This window comes from Mytilus galloprovincialis, chromosome 14 (genome assembly GCF_965363235.1).
Source record: "Mytilus galloprovincialis chromosome 14, xbMytGall1.hap1.1, whole genome shotgun sequence".
In the NCBI taxonomy this organism is placed as follows: domain Eukaryota; kingdom Metazoa; phylum Mollusca; class Bivalvia; order Mytilida; family Mytilidae; genus Mytilus; species Mytilus galloprovincialis.
Window position 1 is genome coordinate 52,795,879 of NC_134851.1, and position 17,945 is coordinate 52,813,823.

Below are 17,945 nucleotides of genomic sequence, written 5' to 3' on the forward strand. Positions count from 1 at the left end.
TACTACCACAAAACACAGATCACGTTCGATCTTGGTTAGCGTCACTTTTACTGTTCATGAGTTTCTAGATATATAATTATATAAGAATAAGTGGTATGATTTCCAATGAGACAACTTTCCATCCAAGTCACAGTTTGTAAAGAGTAAACCATTATAGTTCAAAGTACGGCCCTCAGCACGGATCCTTAAAATGAAAAATTGTTAAATCTGTCGTTTCCTTTCTCCAACCAAATGATATGAAACTTATAATCCCATGCTTTCAATCACAAAAAAGGTTTAACTACGTAAATCCTGCATCTATATGTGGAAGTTGACTCAGCAGCCAATACACTTTCTACCATAGTTTAAACAATTCTTTCACTTCCCCCAGAATGTTACTTTAAAAATGAAGTAATTTTCAAAACAAATTTCAGGATCTCAATGCGTTTGGTAACAGGCCGTGATAATCAAGTTACATGTGACCAGTATAACAAAGTGTATCACTAGATTAAGCTCTCTGTCCAAGTATTTTTAACCGGATTTTTGTGACAAACTGTCGGTTATTGATTTGGGGATGTACGGCGGGCGGCCGGGCGGCCGGGCAGTCGGGCGGGCGGGCGGCAATCAAATGTTGTCAGGCCGTGCATTAACTCATGAACCGTTCAACCAAAGATTTTAAAATTTTTATATGTTGTTACTGACAACAAAATGGAGGTCAAGTTCAATAGTGACCATTTTGACTTTTACGGTTCTGGAGTTATGGTTCTTGAAAGATTGAAAAATGGCGTTTCCAGTCCTGTCCGTGCATTAACTCATGAACCGTTCAACCAAAGCTTTTCAAATTTTAATATGTTGTTACTGACAACAAAATGGAGGTCAAGTTCAATAATGACCATTTTGACTTTTACGGTTCTGGAGTTATGGTTCTTGAAAGATTGAAAAATGGCGTTTCCAGTCCTGTCCGTGCATTACCTCATGAACCGTTCAACCAAAGCTTTTCAAATTTTAATATGTTGTTACTGACAACAAAATGGAGGTCAAGTTCAATAATGACCATTTTGACTTTTACGGTTCTGGAGTTATGGTTCTTGAAAGATTGAAAAATTGTGTTACCAGTCATGTTGTTGCATTTACTCATGAACCTTTTCAAATTTTAATATGTTGTTACTGATGACAAAATGTAGGTCAAGTTTGATATTGATGATTTTCACTTTAACCGTGCATCATTTATGGTTCTTGTAATATTGAAAAATGCCAGGACATGGATAAATATCAATAAATCCGGTTTGCTGTCGCTCTGACAGCCTCTTGTTTTAAGGTTTTTTGCATTGAGTTCAGTTTATTGGGATGCGTATACCTTCTGTATGATTTTTTTTTATGAAAATCGGGATAGTTGGCATGTCTGCCATATAACCATTTTGATTAGTGTATTAGTACTATGCAATAGCTATTCATTATGACCTTGTCATAAAGAACTACTAATACAATGGGTTTGAACAAGTGGGTGACCCTAATGCGTTTTTTTTGTTTTTGTTTTTGATCAAATTTGACTTTTTATCGTGATACGGACGATCATTTCGGCCTTAAAGAATGCTTACCCCAGAAATGTTTTACCCTCACGTTGAAGAATTATCCAATAGCTATTTATTAGCGCAGTGTTGATAATAACAAGCCATAAAGACGTACCGAGACAATGGGTCGGAAAGGTGGTGCCCCCAATGCGTATTTGATCGAATTTGTCTTTATTTCCATGTTTCGAACGAAATTTTCGTCCTTGTGGAATGCTTACCCCGGAAATTCTTTGCCCTCTCTGTGTAGAACTGTCAATTATCTATTTATAAGAGTCTATAATCCCTTGTCATAAAGAACTGCCGACGCAATGGGTTTGAACAAGTGGGTGACCCCAATGCGTATTTTATCAAATTTGTCTTTTTATCTGTGATGAGGACGAAAATTTCGGATTTTAAGAATACCTACCATAGAAGTTCGTTACCCTCACGTTGTAGTACTATTAAATAGCTATTTATAAGGGCAGCGTCTATAATCCCAAGCCATACAGAACTACCGAGACAGTGGGTCGGAAAGAGGGTGCCCCCAATGCGTATTTGATCGATTTTGGCTTTGTTTCGTCCGAAAAATTCGGCCTTTAGAAAGGCTTACCACAGAAATTCTTTACCCTCACATTGTAGTAAAAACGGCTATTCATTAGGACAGAGTCTATAATTCCTAGTCATAGTTTTAAACATATTTATTTATAGTGGATTGGGAAACAAGTTTTTCAACTTATATTAATCCCTTTCCACTTTGCGGGTGCGAGTGCTACCTTGTAGCGGCATTAGCCTGCTCTTTTTCGAAATCTACGAGGGTGTTCAAATGTGCAAGAGATATGGCTCTCTCTTAACACGGGTCAGCCATTTATCGTCCCCTTCCGACGGACTATCATCATTTCCTCAAGACCATACTCGCAAATGGTGTCAAGGGAGAGCCGAAAATTGAGTCCCTGAAATTTTCATCCCGAACGGGAATCGAACCAGGAACCTTTGTGTTAGTAGTCCGATGCACTAACCACTACACCACGGCTCTCCTTATAAAGTCACAAAGAACTACCGAGACAATGGGTCGGAAATTGGGTGCCCCTAGTGCGTATTTTATCGAATTTAGCTTTCGTACGATTTTTTTGGCCTTTAGAAATGCTTACTCCAGTAATTCTTTAGAGAACTGCCGAGTCAATGAGTTTGAACAAGTGGGTGATCCCAATGTGTAATTTATCACATTAAATTTTTTTCCCCGTGATACGGACGAATATTTCGGCCTTTAAGAATGCTTATCCCAGAAATCATCTATATATCCAAAAGCTATTCATTAGGGCAGAGTCTATAATCCTTAGTCATTAAGAACTACTGAGACAATAGGTTTGGAAATGGGTGCCCCCAATGCGTATTTTATCGAATTTAGCTTTATTTCCATGTTTCGTACGACATTTTTGGCCTTTAGGAATGCTTACCCTAGGACTTCTTTACCCTCTCGGTGTAGATATATCCAATAGCTATTTATAAGAGTAGAGTCTATAATCCCTAGCCACACAAAACTGCCAAAACAATGAGTTGAAAGTGGGTGACCCCAAATGCGAATTTTATCAAATTTTACTTTATTTCGGTGATACGGACGAAAGTTGCGGCCTTTAAGAATGCTTACCCCAGAAAATCTTTACCCTCACGATGTAGTGCTATTCAATAGCTATTCATTAGGGCAGGATCCATAATCCCTAGCTATAAAGAACTACCGAGACAATAAGTCGGCAAGTGGGTGTCTCGATGCGTATTTGATCGAATTTGGCTTTATTTAATTTTCCATGTTTCGGCCTTTAGGAATGCCTTCCCCAGAAATTATTTGCCCTATCAGTGTAAAACTATCCAATAGCTGTTAATAAAGAGCATAGTCTATAATCCCCAGCCATAGATAACTGCCGAGGCAATGGGTTTGAACAAGACTTAGTGGGTGACCCAAATGTGCATTTTATCAAATTTGACTTTTTTTTCGTGATACGGACGAAAATTTCGGCCTTTAAAAATGCTTAGCCCAGAAATTCTATACCCTTACATTGTAGTAAAAACGGCTATTCTTTAGGGCAGAGTCTATAATTCCTAGTCACAAAGAATTACCGAGACAATGGGTCGGAAATTGGGTGCACCTAGTGCGTATTTTATCGAATTTAGCTTTATTTCCATGTATCGTACGATTTTTTTGGCCTTTAGAAATGCTTACTCCAGCAATTCTCTGTGCTCTCGGTGTTGTACTATCCAATAGCTATTTATAAGAGCAGTCTATAATCCCTAGCCATAGAGAACTGTCGAGGCAATGAGTTGGAAAGTGGTTGACCCCGAATGCGAATTTTATCAAATTTAAAAATTTCGGCCTTTAAGAATGCTTAGTTACCCCAGAAATTCTTCACCCTCACGATGTAGTGCTATTCAATAGCTATTCATTAGGACTGCATTTATAATCCCTAGCCATAAAGAACTACATAGACAATAGATCGGAAAGTGGGTGCCCCGAATCGCGGCGTATTCAGTTATCAAATGACTTTTTTTCCCGTGATACGGACGGAATTCTCCCTGACATAGATCACCTTAGCCGTATTTGGCACAGTGGGTCTTTGAAATGCTCTTCAACTTTGTACTTGTTTGGCTTTCTAACTATTTTGATATCGGAGCGTCACTGATGAGTCTTATGTAGACGAAACGCGCGTCTGGCGTATTAAATTATAAGCCTGGTACCTTTGATAACTATTCACACCAGAAATTCTTTACCCTCACGTTGTAGTACTATATTCCAATACTGAGCTATTCATTAGGGCAGCGTCTACAATCCCTAGCTATAAAGAACTATACCGAGACAATCATGAATGGGTCGGAAAGTGGGTGCCCTAATGCGTATTTTATCGAAAATCCCGTTAAATTTCCATGTGTCGTTCGAAATTTTGGCTATTAGGAATGCTTACACCAGAAATTCTCAGCCGATTGAGTTCTTAGACTTCGATCTCTGTGTAGAACTATGACCGTTAAAATGAAAATCTAAATGTGTAGTATGTATAGTACAAATCCATGATATACTATGATCTATCTAATTTTCTGGATATGAATATTTCAAGTAAAACTGTTATAGTTTCATTTTCATATTAAGAATGTTTTGTTTTGGCAGTGGCTATTTGACCGGCACCGGCAAAATAGCAAATTTGCTATTTGACCGGCACCGGCAAAATAGAAAATTTGCTATTTAGCCGGCTCTGATTAAATTATATCTAACTGGAATTAACATTTAAGAATAATAATTAAATATCAAAATGTTCTATTTAAAAACTTTTGTTACTGTTGCTCATATAAACACTTAAACTTCTTTATATCTAAAAAAATTTTTTTTTTAAATATGTACACATCGAAAATTTGACAAAAATAAAAAAAAATGGTGAATCTATTATGAATAGAAGTGAAGTAATAAGATAAATTAAAAAGTAAAATACAAATATGATAATAGTCACTTTGTAGCTATACTACATTCCGGAAACTAGTATACTCTTTTCATTTACGGAACCAGCATTGTGATTGTGTTGCCGATGCATTTCAGTATTTCAGTACCATGAGAAGACTCCAGAAATACAATTATAATCAAGCGATTATCTGGCTTGGTCTTTTAAACAAAAACCGTGAAAAAATAAAAATTTCATCAGACACAATTTCTTTCAGTATAAGAAGAAAATGTTTCTTGATTTTTTGAATTATATTTGAGAATGAAAAGGTGAAAAAAAAGGCTAAAACAAAGAGAAATATAATTGTATTTATTTATGTATTTTCTCATTTTGAAAAATAACATGTAAGTTGCATAGACGCTGCTCCTTATTATCCAATCTAGCTCAACCCAATACACATTAGAAGTTTGTTTTTCTCTAATTATTTTTTTTCTTCAAATTATTATATGATTTTTATGAGGTCATGTTAAGTTCCAAGAAATTGCGAGAATGCAGAATTTTTCACTATTAACACCAGAGCTTCCAGGGGCCTTGAGGGGCCCCAAGACCCCTCGCCATATGACTTACCCCCGGCTTTGAGTACACATCATTTTGGCCCCAAAGAACCCTATATACATATGTAACATATGCACACAAGATGTAGATTCAAAGGAAGCCAGTGTAATGCGTAGTTCCTGTTTTGAGTGGCAACATTTATCTTGTGCTAGACTAAACAACTTCCAAAGGCAAATAATTGGTTTTGTAACAATTGCAAATGTTAAATCATGTGTCCATTTGAAATTCATAGCACACAACTATTAATATTGTCTGTCATATCTGTTTTATGATGTAGTTTTGCATAACAATATTTTTTTTATCACTGGCAGAATATTTAAACCATAGATTTTACACAGATTTAAATTTAAAAATCAACATTTTGTTATAAATATTTTAGAAAAAGTATATTTAATAATGTATTTACAAATGTGTTTTCATGCTTTTAATTAATATTATAAAGTTATAATGATTATTTATTTATGAAAATCTTTTATTTTTTATTGTACTGTATTTTATGCTTGATATTGTGATAAAATGATTTTGAATTATTATTAGCTTTTTTATTTTCTACTAATCACATCAATGAACAGTTTTATTTAGTGCCGGCTAAATAGCAAATTTGCTATTTAGCCGGTGCCGGTCAAATAGCCACTGCCTTTTGTTTTTTTCTATAATATTATATTTGTCTGTTCAAATCCACTATTCTATTGCAATCACCATCTTTGAGAACGTCCATTTTTACTTTCGCACCTGGCTGTTCTATTTAGTTGTCCTCACCACGCCTCCCTGTCAAATGTGTTCTTTTAATTTTAGGCCCGACCTTGCTTTCTTTGCAATTCAATCATAAGTACTTCGAAGATACTTCTTAAAAGTGTTTGGTTTTAAACGAGTACCAAGAAAGCGTGTAAAAATTTAAGCCAGCTAGAAATTATAGAAGTTGTAGTGATCAGAATAGCTAATCAGTGTCACCTAAATGATTGAGTCTAGGTGTATAACAATAATAAAACTTTTTGGAATTTAATATCTGCAGAATATAAAAAGAAGACTACAACTCATGGTAAGCATGTAGCTCAAATAAATATATATTTTAATTTTATAATGCACATTTCGTAATACGGGTTATTTTACTGTACAGTACTATTCGTCTATTGAAGTACTTCGACCAGTTCGGGTATAAACCCAACCGGCAAAGGTAGACGCTTGTGATAAATGTGTCTGTTGTACAGCGTAAAATTGTGTTTTTGTCAGAGAAAGTCAAACAACACGTGATAGTGATAGGGGTCTTAGTTTATTTTTCAATTAGAAGTCAAAAGATTCGTCTTACCATGTCTTCAAACATCATATGATCTCATATGTCAAAACATACAGATATCTCGATTATCTCCCCCTTCTATAAAAATAGTTCAAATAAAATTTGGAAATGTGTTACTGTTGTATTTACAAATAATTTTAGAAATCTAAAGAATTGAAAATGACTTTTTTATAATATACAAACACAGAATGTTAAATATTACAAGTATCATTTATAACATGAATTTTTATTTTTGCAAATAATTATCTCCCCTTAATATTTCATAAATACATGTACATTGTAATGTACATGTAGTCCAAATAATTATGATGTCTTGAAAGGCTATTTTAATTTTTTCCCGTGACACCTTCCTAAGACTTGAAAGGCTTATGTAGATCACCCCATCCCTTCTATTTCTTGTACAATGTAGAAAGGTGTCTGCTGTCACAGAAAAAACTTTCCACGCATCGATACTATTTATTGGTGCGAGACCACAATTGTAGTCCCTTGATTTTCGTTGTTCACAAATATAGTCCCTAGTGTTGACAGTGGGTTACTTGCCATTAATTTTTATACCCCTTCCTAATTTATTTCTCCATGTTTAATGCCTCAAATTGCAAGTAGGGGGTGAAATTACACTTTAAAAAAAATTGGGTCCAGAATTTTGAAGGAAAGTAGTGATTTGGTCCAGCTGAAAAAGGTTTAAAATTAGCACTTCGGAAGCTGTCAAAAGATTTCAAGACGCCCGAAACATAAAATTGGCAATATTTTGAGTTAGAGCCGATGAAGTTTTCTATAATTTTGATATAATTTGTCCCAAAAGTAGTACATCACACTGTAAAAGTTTCTTTGAGAAAGCGCAGGTGGGATTTTTTTTATTTTCATTTATGTTCTATAAGAAATGCACTACGAAATAATTGTGGTCTCAGATCTAACAGGTGAAATCTGTAAATATAGAATCTGTACTTTGGCAGTTTCCCTAAATGATTTGATGGTGTCAATTTGTCAAATAGCATGAAACTAAAGGATTTAAACTTTTATTTTATATAATTTCTGCAAAAATGACCAATTTTGGCATTTTATGGTTAAAATAGGCTTTTTATAGCTTTTTCAATATTGATGCATAAATGGCATCCTGACTTTCCATCTGACAGGTTTTCATGTGTCAATATTTGTGTTTCTATGCCTTTATGTAGTTTTTTTACTTATTAATGAACTCTGAATCTACAAAAAAGAGGATTATCTCAGACAAAATGTGCAAAATGTGTTGTATAAATGACCATTGTCTAACGCCTTGTTTGGATGAAGTCAAAAGTGGGGAGCTTGGTACATAAAATTTGAAGTCCATAATAAAGACCTCACTAAATTTGTATCAAAAGCACTTTACAATGTCTATTGTACCTGTTCAATTTCACATAATATCTTTCTTTTCTTCTGTAGGATAGCAAGTTGTTTAAATATAAGCCTGTTGAGAATAAATTGCATGCAAGTTTTTCCCTGAAAAGGCAAAAATCTTTGTATCAGACCATACTGTTTGTAAGAAAAGTTAATTGCAAGAGTCTTTTGTGCTCAGATTTGTTGTATCATGTCACATGAGTATAGAAATGATAAAAAAGACACAAATTTTTATTTCTTATAGCCTCAATATGCATTTTTTAATGTAAATATGTGGCATGGCCTAAATTGACCCTAAATATTTTCCAGTCTTACTTGGCCTAAGACCCTTTTAAACTAATATGATATGATATTTGTAACTTTTCTTTCCATTTAAAGTACTTTCAATACATATGTAAGGATTATTTATAACCAAAAAGCTTCACAAATTTAAAATTGCTGGAAAATATTACATCTTCATGTAAGGCCCCCCTTCATTGAAAAACCTCAATTTTTAGGCGCAGGCTCATATAAATTTGACTTTTGAATAATTATGCCAAGTCTGATAAATCAAATGAGTACTCCATTGCTTTTAGTACATGATAAGTTGTATATTAAGGCATTTAAAAAGTATTTTTTTGCAATATTTTAATTTTTAAAGCCCCAAATGTTGATAGTTGAAATTTTTCAATTTTAACGTCAAAATTTTACACGCAAAGATGAGTATAGAACTTAACTGATTGTCTATAATATACATCCTATTGTCATGAAACACTTTGTAAGCAGTGTTATAATTCATTAAGCTTTGGCCATACTAAGTTTTTATAAGATTTGTCAACTCTTTCTAATAGTTTCTATGTCGTCCCTTGATTTTCGTTGTTAGACACAAATATAGTCCCTAGTACTAGTGTTGACAGTGGGTTTCTTGCCATTAATTTTTATACCCCTTCCAAATTTATTTCTCCATGTTTAATGCCTCAAATTTCAAGTAGGGGGGTGAAATAAAAAAATTTGGGTCCAGAATTTTGAAGGAAAGTAGTGATTTGGTTCAGCTGAAAAAGGTTTAAAATTAGCACTTCGGAAGCTGTCAAAAGATTTCAAGACGCCCTAAACATAAAATTGGCAATATTTTGAGTTAGAGCCGATGAAGTTTTCTATAATTTTGATATAAAATGTCCCAAAAGTAGTACAACACACTGTAAAAGTTTCTTTGAGAAAGTGCAGGTGGGATTTTTTTTATTTTCATTTATGTTCTTAAAGAATTGCACTACGAAATAATTGTGGTCTCAGACCTATTTGGACTATCATACATATGTACATATACACAAATCTTTTTATGTTTTGATAATACAGTGTTACAGTAGATGTATTTCACATTTGTATGCAAATTTGTTTGCCATTTATGAAAACCATACAAGTTCCCAAAATATATTGCATCATAATTAAAAACATTTTACGTCATAATTTGAATAGACAACTTTCGAGTTTGATGCATTTCCGTCAAAAACTCTGGTTTTAGTGAACATCATTCGTGCGTGTAGGGGCATCGTCACTTCCATTCTAATGTTGAGTGAGTGGTTGGAGAATTATAATACTATATTGCACGATTTATAAATTGGCAAACTAAATTCTCATAATTGACAATAAGCACTGCTGTCATTAGGGAATTGTGCTGAAGTACCTACCAAACAAATATTATGTCTAGTTAAAGTATCCTGCACAATGATCATAATTTAGACGCTTGATGAACGTTGATAGTGCCGGGATACGGACGACCCCCTCTATCTGGTAAAAGATGCCAAAAAGGCGTGCCTAATTGACGAGTTTTCCGGTGACGGATGAACTCGGATATGGTCTATTGATTTTTGCATGACTTCAGAAGGTTATCCTCAGAAAATGTTGGCATAAGCGGATTATAATAGAGGGGGCCTCAGGGAGACGGTCAATCCCCCTACTTTACTTTTCTGACAATTTCAATAGAATTCATTTTAGAATTTACATGTACATGTAAATGAAAATCAACTCTGACAGAAATGCATGGAATTTGAAGCGCTAAAACAAATGTTTTATTAAATGTAAGACACAATTTGAAATATAAAAACCTATTTCTAACAGACTTGTCTTACGTGTTCATGTCTTTTGAACGTTTGAAAGAAGTTGCCTCATGGATTTATAATACAGTAATTTAAACTTTTTAAAAATATTTCTAGTTAATTGGGTCAAAATGTGTCCTTTTCATACCTGTACCTTCTTCTTTGCAAAATTGGAGCTACATGTACTTGTTATACAATGTATACTTCTTTTAAGTCGAGGGTACATAATCTTCATTAAACTCAGGATTTGTAATTATAAGCTTAAGGGCAACTGTAAAAGCTAGAGAAACAAAAAAATGATGAAATTGTTTTCATAGAATATAAGGGACTAAGACTACAATGTAAAGGGTAAATTTGTTATGTTATTGTGACTGTAAAGGTTTTAACAACTGAATATATGTATACATAATGACTTAATTGATCTTTTAAGAAGATTTAAACTGGAATGTCTTGTGAAATATATTTGACATACATTTAAATTCCTCCCTTAGAGGAACACAACTTTTATTGATTTAAATAGTTTAAAGATTTTTATCAAATGATCAATAAATATTTGTAAGTCTGTCTCTTACCTACAAGCACTTCTGTTGTAAAATAACAACTGTAACGGTATTGAGATGTTTCTTACATGTATCTGTCGAAAGTAAAGTCCTCAACAAAGAGTTGTCAGTCTTACCTTATAGGCTTACACAATATTTTGTTACAAAGACCTTGGACAGTAATAAGTTGTCTGTTGTAAACTTTTAAAATTACTTAATAATTATTTTGTTTGTAATCTATACCAACATGACCAATACATGTATGAAGTTTATATATACCAATACATGTATGAAGTTTATCAAACAATTTCATTGACCAGTCTTGAATTACAATCATATTAAATTATCCTTATTTGTTTAAGCAATCTGTCCTGTGTTTGCATTTTGCTGTTATTATAAAAAAAGAAGATTTGATATGCTTGACAATGTGTCTTAATTACAAGAGAACAAATGACACTGAAATTATAATTAACAGTTATAGGTCACTGTAAGACCTTCAACAATTAGCTAAGTCCTTACTGCATAGTTAACTATAAAAGGCCCCGAAATGACAAATGTAAAAAAAAAGAAGTTCAAATTAGTTCAGGTATAAATAGATTTTTTCACAATGTTCTTAACAAAAATTAAAGTGGATGCACTGTTAAAATGCAGTTTTTTCTTGGACCTCCATAAACTTGTGGTAATACATGTACAAATGTACCTACACATTTAATAAATTAAATTATCTGGAATAATGTATTTACTTTGTATTTTCGTAAAATGCTCAATTACATTCTTAAATTGATACCATAACATGATAATGATTATCTTAATTAAACAATTACATGTTCACATACAGGTGTAAACAAACTACTCTACAGATGGGTTTATGTCTTTGATCTTTATCAGTTGAATACACATTTAGATGATTCCCCTTTCATCTGGTTAATTGATTAAGTGTTTGTTACTTGATTTATTAGAGAAAGAGATATACAATGTATATATACAGTTACATTGGTAAAGTTTGGGAAAAATGATCCTGGTGACTTTTTTAGGTTGTTTTTTTTACCTGTGTGCTAAAACTGCTCAATCACTCTCACAATGTCCATGCATCCAAAACACGAAAGCTTGCATGAAAAGGGATGATTTAATGTTTTGTCTGCATCTATGTATATAAATATTGAGTTTTAAGGAATAATCATATTTTATATTTGCCTTGTAACCACTTCCTGTTTGCTGATAGTTTAAAACACTGATTGTACACGAACATTTTTTGTCAAACTTTTCTTGTCTCCAATTGAAGTACATGAAGATGATTTTATATTTGGTCTGGGAATAATTACTTATGATTTGGTACATATTGTACATTTGTACATGTAATCTCAATCAATTGTGGAAAAGCTTAAATTAAAAAGTTTTTATCTTAAAACTGAAATTTAAAATAATGAAATTTAAAATAGTTTAAATTCATGAAATTCAAAAGATCTAATCATAAAAATTGAAAATTAAAAAAAAAAGAAGCTTTCAGTGCCACTGGCTTTAACTTACTATTGTAAAGATTAAAAGATGTTTGCAAGTTCTCATAATCTAAATTTAAAGTTTATCCCCATCAGTCTAATAATGAACTCCATTCATTCACACTTTAGAAATATTTATGTATTTAGTCCAATCTTACATCATAACTTTTTATTGTCAGCTAAATTGTAAAGCCTATGAAGTATGTACTTACATAAATATTTATCTTTGTATTAAAACAGGGTTTTATGAAAGTCATCAAGGTGTTATTTATAAAATGAAGAATTGCTCTTGGAGTTTTAAACATTAATTGAATATTTAAAATCGGCTCAGGTACAATTATTGAAAAATATCAACTTCGAAAGTTTTCTTTTTTAATAGAAAAAATCCAAATGTGTTTATTACTTTCTCTGCAGGCTTTCAGATCTTCTTTGCTTTGTTCATATTACATTGGAATCAAAGATGTAGTAATATAATCAAACTTTCTAAAATAAACCAAGAGGTGCAGACCCGTAGCTAGGAATTTCCAAGGGGGGGTTCGTTGGACTCACAAACTCGACTTTAACAGTCTCAATTCGAACAGAACATTGACTTTAACAGTGCTTATTTGTTTTCAAGGGGGGGGGTTCGTCTGAACCCCCCTGGCTATGGGTAATTGGTGGAACATGTATTTGAGGAGGCAGCAGAACTACATGTTTTACACCTATATTACATTATTTTTGTAAATAATTACATTTCATCATAGACAATGTATTCAGGTTATTCTTATTCATATCTATATTTTATTGCCATGAATCTAAATAAAAGTATGTCTTCCACCCTCAGTTTCATTATGAGGGTTTAATGAACGAAATATGTTTTAATTTATTTCAATGTTGTGGTATGAATTATATTAATTTTAGTGGATTTGTTTTCTCTAAAGATTTCCTTTAATAATAAAAGTACAGTTTTTATGTTGTAAATATTTGCATTAAACGGCAAAAGTTGATGCATTAAGGTTTTATCAGGTTTACATACAGAAAACTACGATTCTATAAAAGTAAATGAAAGAAAAACAAAGGGACTGTCTACATCTTCAAGTTTATGGCTTTCAGATTTTATATTTATTCAAAGATTTTCAAAAATCTTTAGAATACTTTGTACTTGGGGGCATCAAGATCTTATCAGCTCCTCCTACCACACAACAATAGTAATAATAGCTAACAATTTACTACAAGTATTTTAATGACACCATATTATAATTCTTCACAGGTAAAAACTTGAATGGGCCACTGAACTTGGAGAACAACATTTAGATGGAAGTGGCAAGCTAACAGTTACCATGAAGTAGTCACCTTAAACATGTAGGTATATATAACACCTGTTATTAACCTGATCAACAGATCAAGTAGTCTGATAAACTATTACTTATGTGGTATTGTATCATTTCAGTTAATCTGCCCTAACAGTGTGCATAAGCCATGTAAAAGTTTGTTTATACCTGTGGGGACTTTCTCAAAACATAATAAGATAACTGTAAACATTAAAGGAATAAATTATAAACCATTGGATTGAAATTTGTAACATTCCATTTAAGTTCAAATTGTTTATTATGTAAGTAAAAGTATTATAGATTATGTTCTGATCTTGTTCCACTATTTACATATCTTTATGCACCTGAAACCTGAAGTAGCAACAGGTTGTAGCAGTGATTTGAGTTTAACTTAGTTACTTGTGTACTTCCCATGCACATCAACGAAAGACACCTCAGTAAAACATGTCTGTCTGAATATTCAGTCATCTTGTATGTAAATGAACCACTTAAAGAATTAAAAAAGATATTGCTGTATCCTGTATATGAAAAAAATATATGTCGCTAGCTTATTAGTTAAAGTCATAAGAAACCTCAAATTAAAAAAAAATATGCATATGTTTTTTATAACTAAATGGATAGTTTTCACTATGCAACTAATATGTACATATACTTTTTTCTGACGAAAATTCTTTAATTTGTCCACATTTAGAAGAAGTTTACTTATTTTTAATTGCTTGCTTCCAGGAAGCAATTCTCCGACATATTTTCCATATATGCATAGTGACCTGAGCGTAACCCTCCTGGTAAAAATCTGGTGATCGCAATACGCATGGATCTGTCATTAAAATAAACAATTATCTGATTGTACATGTTAAACATGTGCTCAATACCCATGCTTTTTGTTATTTGTTTACTATAAGATGACCGTTGGTAAACTTCAGCTTTAACACACAGCATTTAATGAGCAACCATATTTGTTAAATCATAACAGACAGAGAGAAAAAAAATTGTTTTCTCTAAAGATATATTTGCGTAAAAAATGAAAAAAATCGTGCACAGAGGTCTAAGTTTATGATATATACATGCATTGGTACAAGAATTGGATAAACATTATTTTTCACCACTCACTCGTTTCACATGACTTTAACACATGCTAGGGAGAAAGATTATGTTTATAGTATATTCTTTTTGTAAAACTATCAGTAAGAAATTATTTCAAAGAATTCCTGTAATGCAAATTTGAAAAAAAATCCAATATCTAATCTGTCAAAAACACCTCAACATTCCTATGATAAAGAGACATTACATGATTACATAATACAAATTATGCAAATACATGTTAGTATCTTATCATGTTTAGTTATAAAACATCAACTTTACAATGCACATGCATTAATGAGCATTTTACTTTTTAAGGGCTCTTAACTGAGTGCATTCATGTACAGGACAGTCTTTGTAAATTTATATAAAATTTAACCTGAAAGTTTCAAATGTCAGTGATAGATTTAAAACTAATTTAAATAAAAGGTAAGAGAATATGATTATTTTAAGAATGAGGGGTTGGTGATATATACATATATATCCCCCAAATATAAAAAAAATATATAAAACATATATATATATATATATATATATATATATATATACAACTCGTCTAAACATCAACCCAACAATGTTAGATCTGTAAATTTGCTTTCGCAAATGTTTGGTTCTTCCCTCGCCGGGATTCGAACCCATGCTACTGTGATATCGTGACACCAAATCGCCTGCACTGCAGCCGTCCCGCTAGACCACACAACCACCTGGGCTCTCAAAAAAGAGCTTTCGCTGGCCATGTGTTACCTTTCCACGTCAGTTTTAATCTAGCGGCGTACTACAGTACATGATATATAAGGCATGAAGATGTTATTGTTACAGATCAGCTAAATTATCTATAGTAAAGGATCCTACAAATTAATGTAAGATACAGTCACAGAAAATAATTATATTCATATATTATATTCTACAAATATATATATATTTGTAGAGTATTATATAAAATGAACTTCATTAAATATGTAAAGTAGAGAAAGGTAACCCAGCAATTTATTTACCAATGCCTTGTATAATTTGTGTGCTTTCAAGGAACAAACAAACAATTTAATCATAAATGTGCACAAGAACCTAACTATTTTTTTTCAGGTCAATAGAAACCATTCAGAAAAAAATTTCCTCTGTCACATTTTTATTACAATATTGTGTCAAACAGTTTAAACAGAACTTTATATTTAAATTTACATATCTGCCTGTGTCTTATCCCAACTAATCCTTTCACATTTTTTATGACCAAATAATATTAGAGACATCCATAAGAAGTTTGCAGGTTAGGAGAATTTATACATGTACAACATTGCATTTACAACCATAAGAGGAACAACAATTCAGTAAGGACAACAAGGATAGTTTAACAACCTTCACTACCCATTAGGGTCTTGCAGTGGCAGTTCAGAAGGGGATCAACTTTCATCTAATGATTTAAATAAAAAGGGTCCTATTCTGATACAGATTTATCCTGCTAGCTAGTCACTCACAATTGTTTTTGTATAGTCTTTTTTCATTGCTCTATTATATAAGAACTGTCATTTACATGAAGGTTTAATCAGCTTGTTTCAAGTGTCTGTATGAAGTAAAATGTATCCATCACATTTATTTGTGTTAAATATTCAGGTTTGCAATCCTAAATATTTGTCCATTCATTAAGATTAGACCCCCCTCATAGCAAACTTAAATACTGTATTGTGATAGAGGTAATGCACTATTGACGATAGTATCACCTGTGTTCAGGTCCTGGTAAAAGATGTACAGATTAAATATTGATAAGTCTTAATTTATGATAAATCATAAATATTGTCACCTGAGCAGCCAGGTAAAAATATTTATATGAGGAAGAGTTATTGTCTGTCCATAAATAGCAGCAAATCTAATTGTTTTTATATAAAAAAGACAAACATTTGTCAGCAATTTTAACATTTCCCTTTGATCTTACTGCCTAATATTTTTCTATATATCAATGACAGGACCTGACACTCAAAAGTGTTAGGTAACAACATCACTTAAACAGTGCAGCAACGTCACATATCCATGTCTATCCGCAAACTGTTTAATAAACAATAAAGTGCATGAGATTTCCTTCAAAAAACAATCACAACCTTTAGTACTGTAAAAATAGTTATGCTGACAATTTCATTTTATTTTATATTCTCAACCAAAACACATGTTGTTAAAACAAAATTGTGGATAAAAAGAAAATTGGCTTTTTATACAACCGCAAAAAAAATATTGTCATCTGCGTGGCCTCATCGTCCGAAGACACATTGGTTCCTGTACAATAACTTTAGTTTTATTAAATGGATCTCTTTGAAACTTTTTAAGAAGGCTCAATACCACTAAAGGAAGGTTGGGATTGATTTTGGGGAACTAGGAACTAGGGGCCAAAAAGAGGCCTAAAACAAGCATTTTTCTAGTTTCAGGATAATAACTTATGTATAAGAATTTTAGATTGCTCTGAAATTGTACCACAATGTTAAATACCACAAGTATAAAAAAGAAGATGTGGTATGTTTGCCAATGAGACAACTGTCCACAAGAGACCAAAATGACACAGACATTAACAACTATAGGTCACTGTACGGCCTTCAACAATGAACAAAGCCCATACTGCATAGTCAACTATAAAAGGCCCATATATGACAATGTAAAACAATTCAAACGAGAAAACTAATGGCCTTATTTATTTAAAACAATGAACAAAAAACAAACATTTAACACATAAACAAACAACAACCACTGAATCACAGGCTCCTGACTTGGGACAGGCACGTACATAAATATAGATGGTTGGGATTCATTTTTGGGGTTATGGGGCCAACAGTTTAGGAATTTATTAGGGCCAAAAAGGGGCCAAAAACAAACATTTTTGTAGTTTCCTGACAGTAACTTGTGTGTAAGTGTATGAATCTCTCCTGACATTGTACCACAAGGTCCCATATAACAAAAGGAAGGTTGGGATTGAGTTTGGGTTTAATTGCCCCAAACATGTAGCATGTGGCGCTCAGCAAAGAATTTTATTATTTTTAGATACTGTTACATGTATGTACTGACTATACAAAAATGTCATTATTTTTCATTCACTGGTACATAAATAATATTTCCTTTATAAAAGGATATTATTCACTCAGCACCAGAGCTCTCTAGTGAATCACTGTCTTTACAGTTGAGGTTTTGTTATAAATCATGTTACAATTTTTTGTTTAACATGTATTTGCTATTTTCCATCAGG

General features: G+C 32.5%; 1 protein-coding gene across 20 annotated transcripts in view; it reads left to right on the forward strand.

The window, feature by feature from the left end:
- Positions 1–6,496: 6,496 nt before the first annotated feature.
- LOC143058355 (uncharacterized) overlaps positions 6,497–17,945 on the forward strand; it is a 295,609-nt gene continuing 284,160 nt past the window's right edge. For 18 of the 20 annotated variants that reach the window (XM_076231830.1, XM_076231829.1, XM_076231835.1 and 15 more), the window contains exons 1-2: positions 6,498–6,599; positions 13,585–13,676. The gene's annotated coding sequence lies outside the window, so the exon portion shown is untranslated. Of the gene's footprint in view, positions 6,600–13,584; positions 13,677–17,945 lie in introns of all 20 variants that reach the window. The other 2 variants (XM_076231837.1, XM_076231851.1) reach the window with 2 other exon arrangements.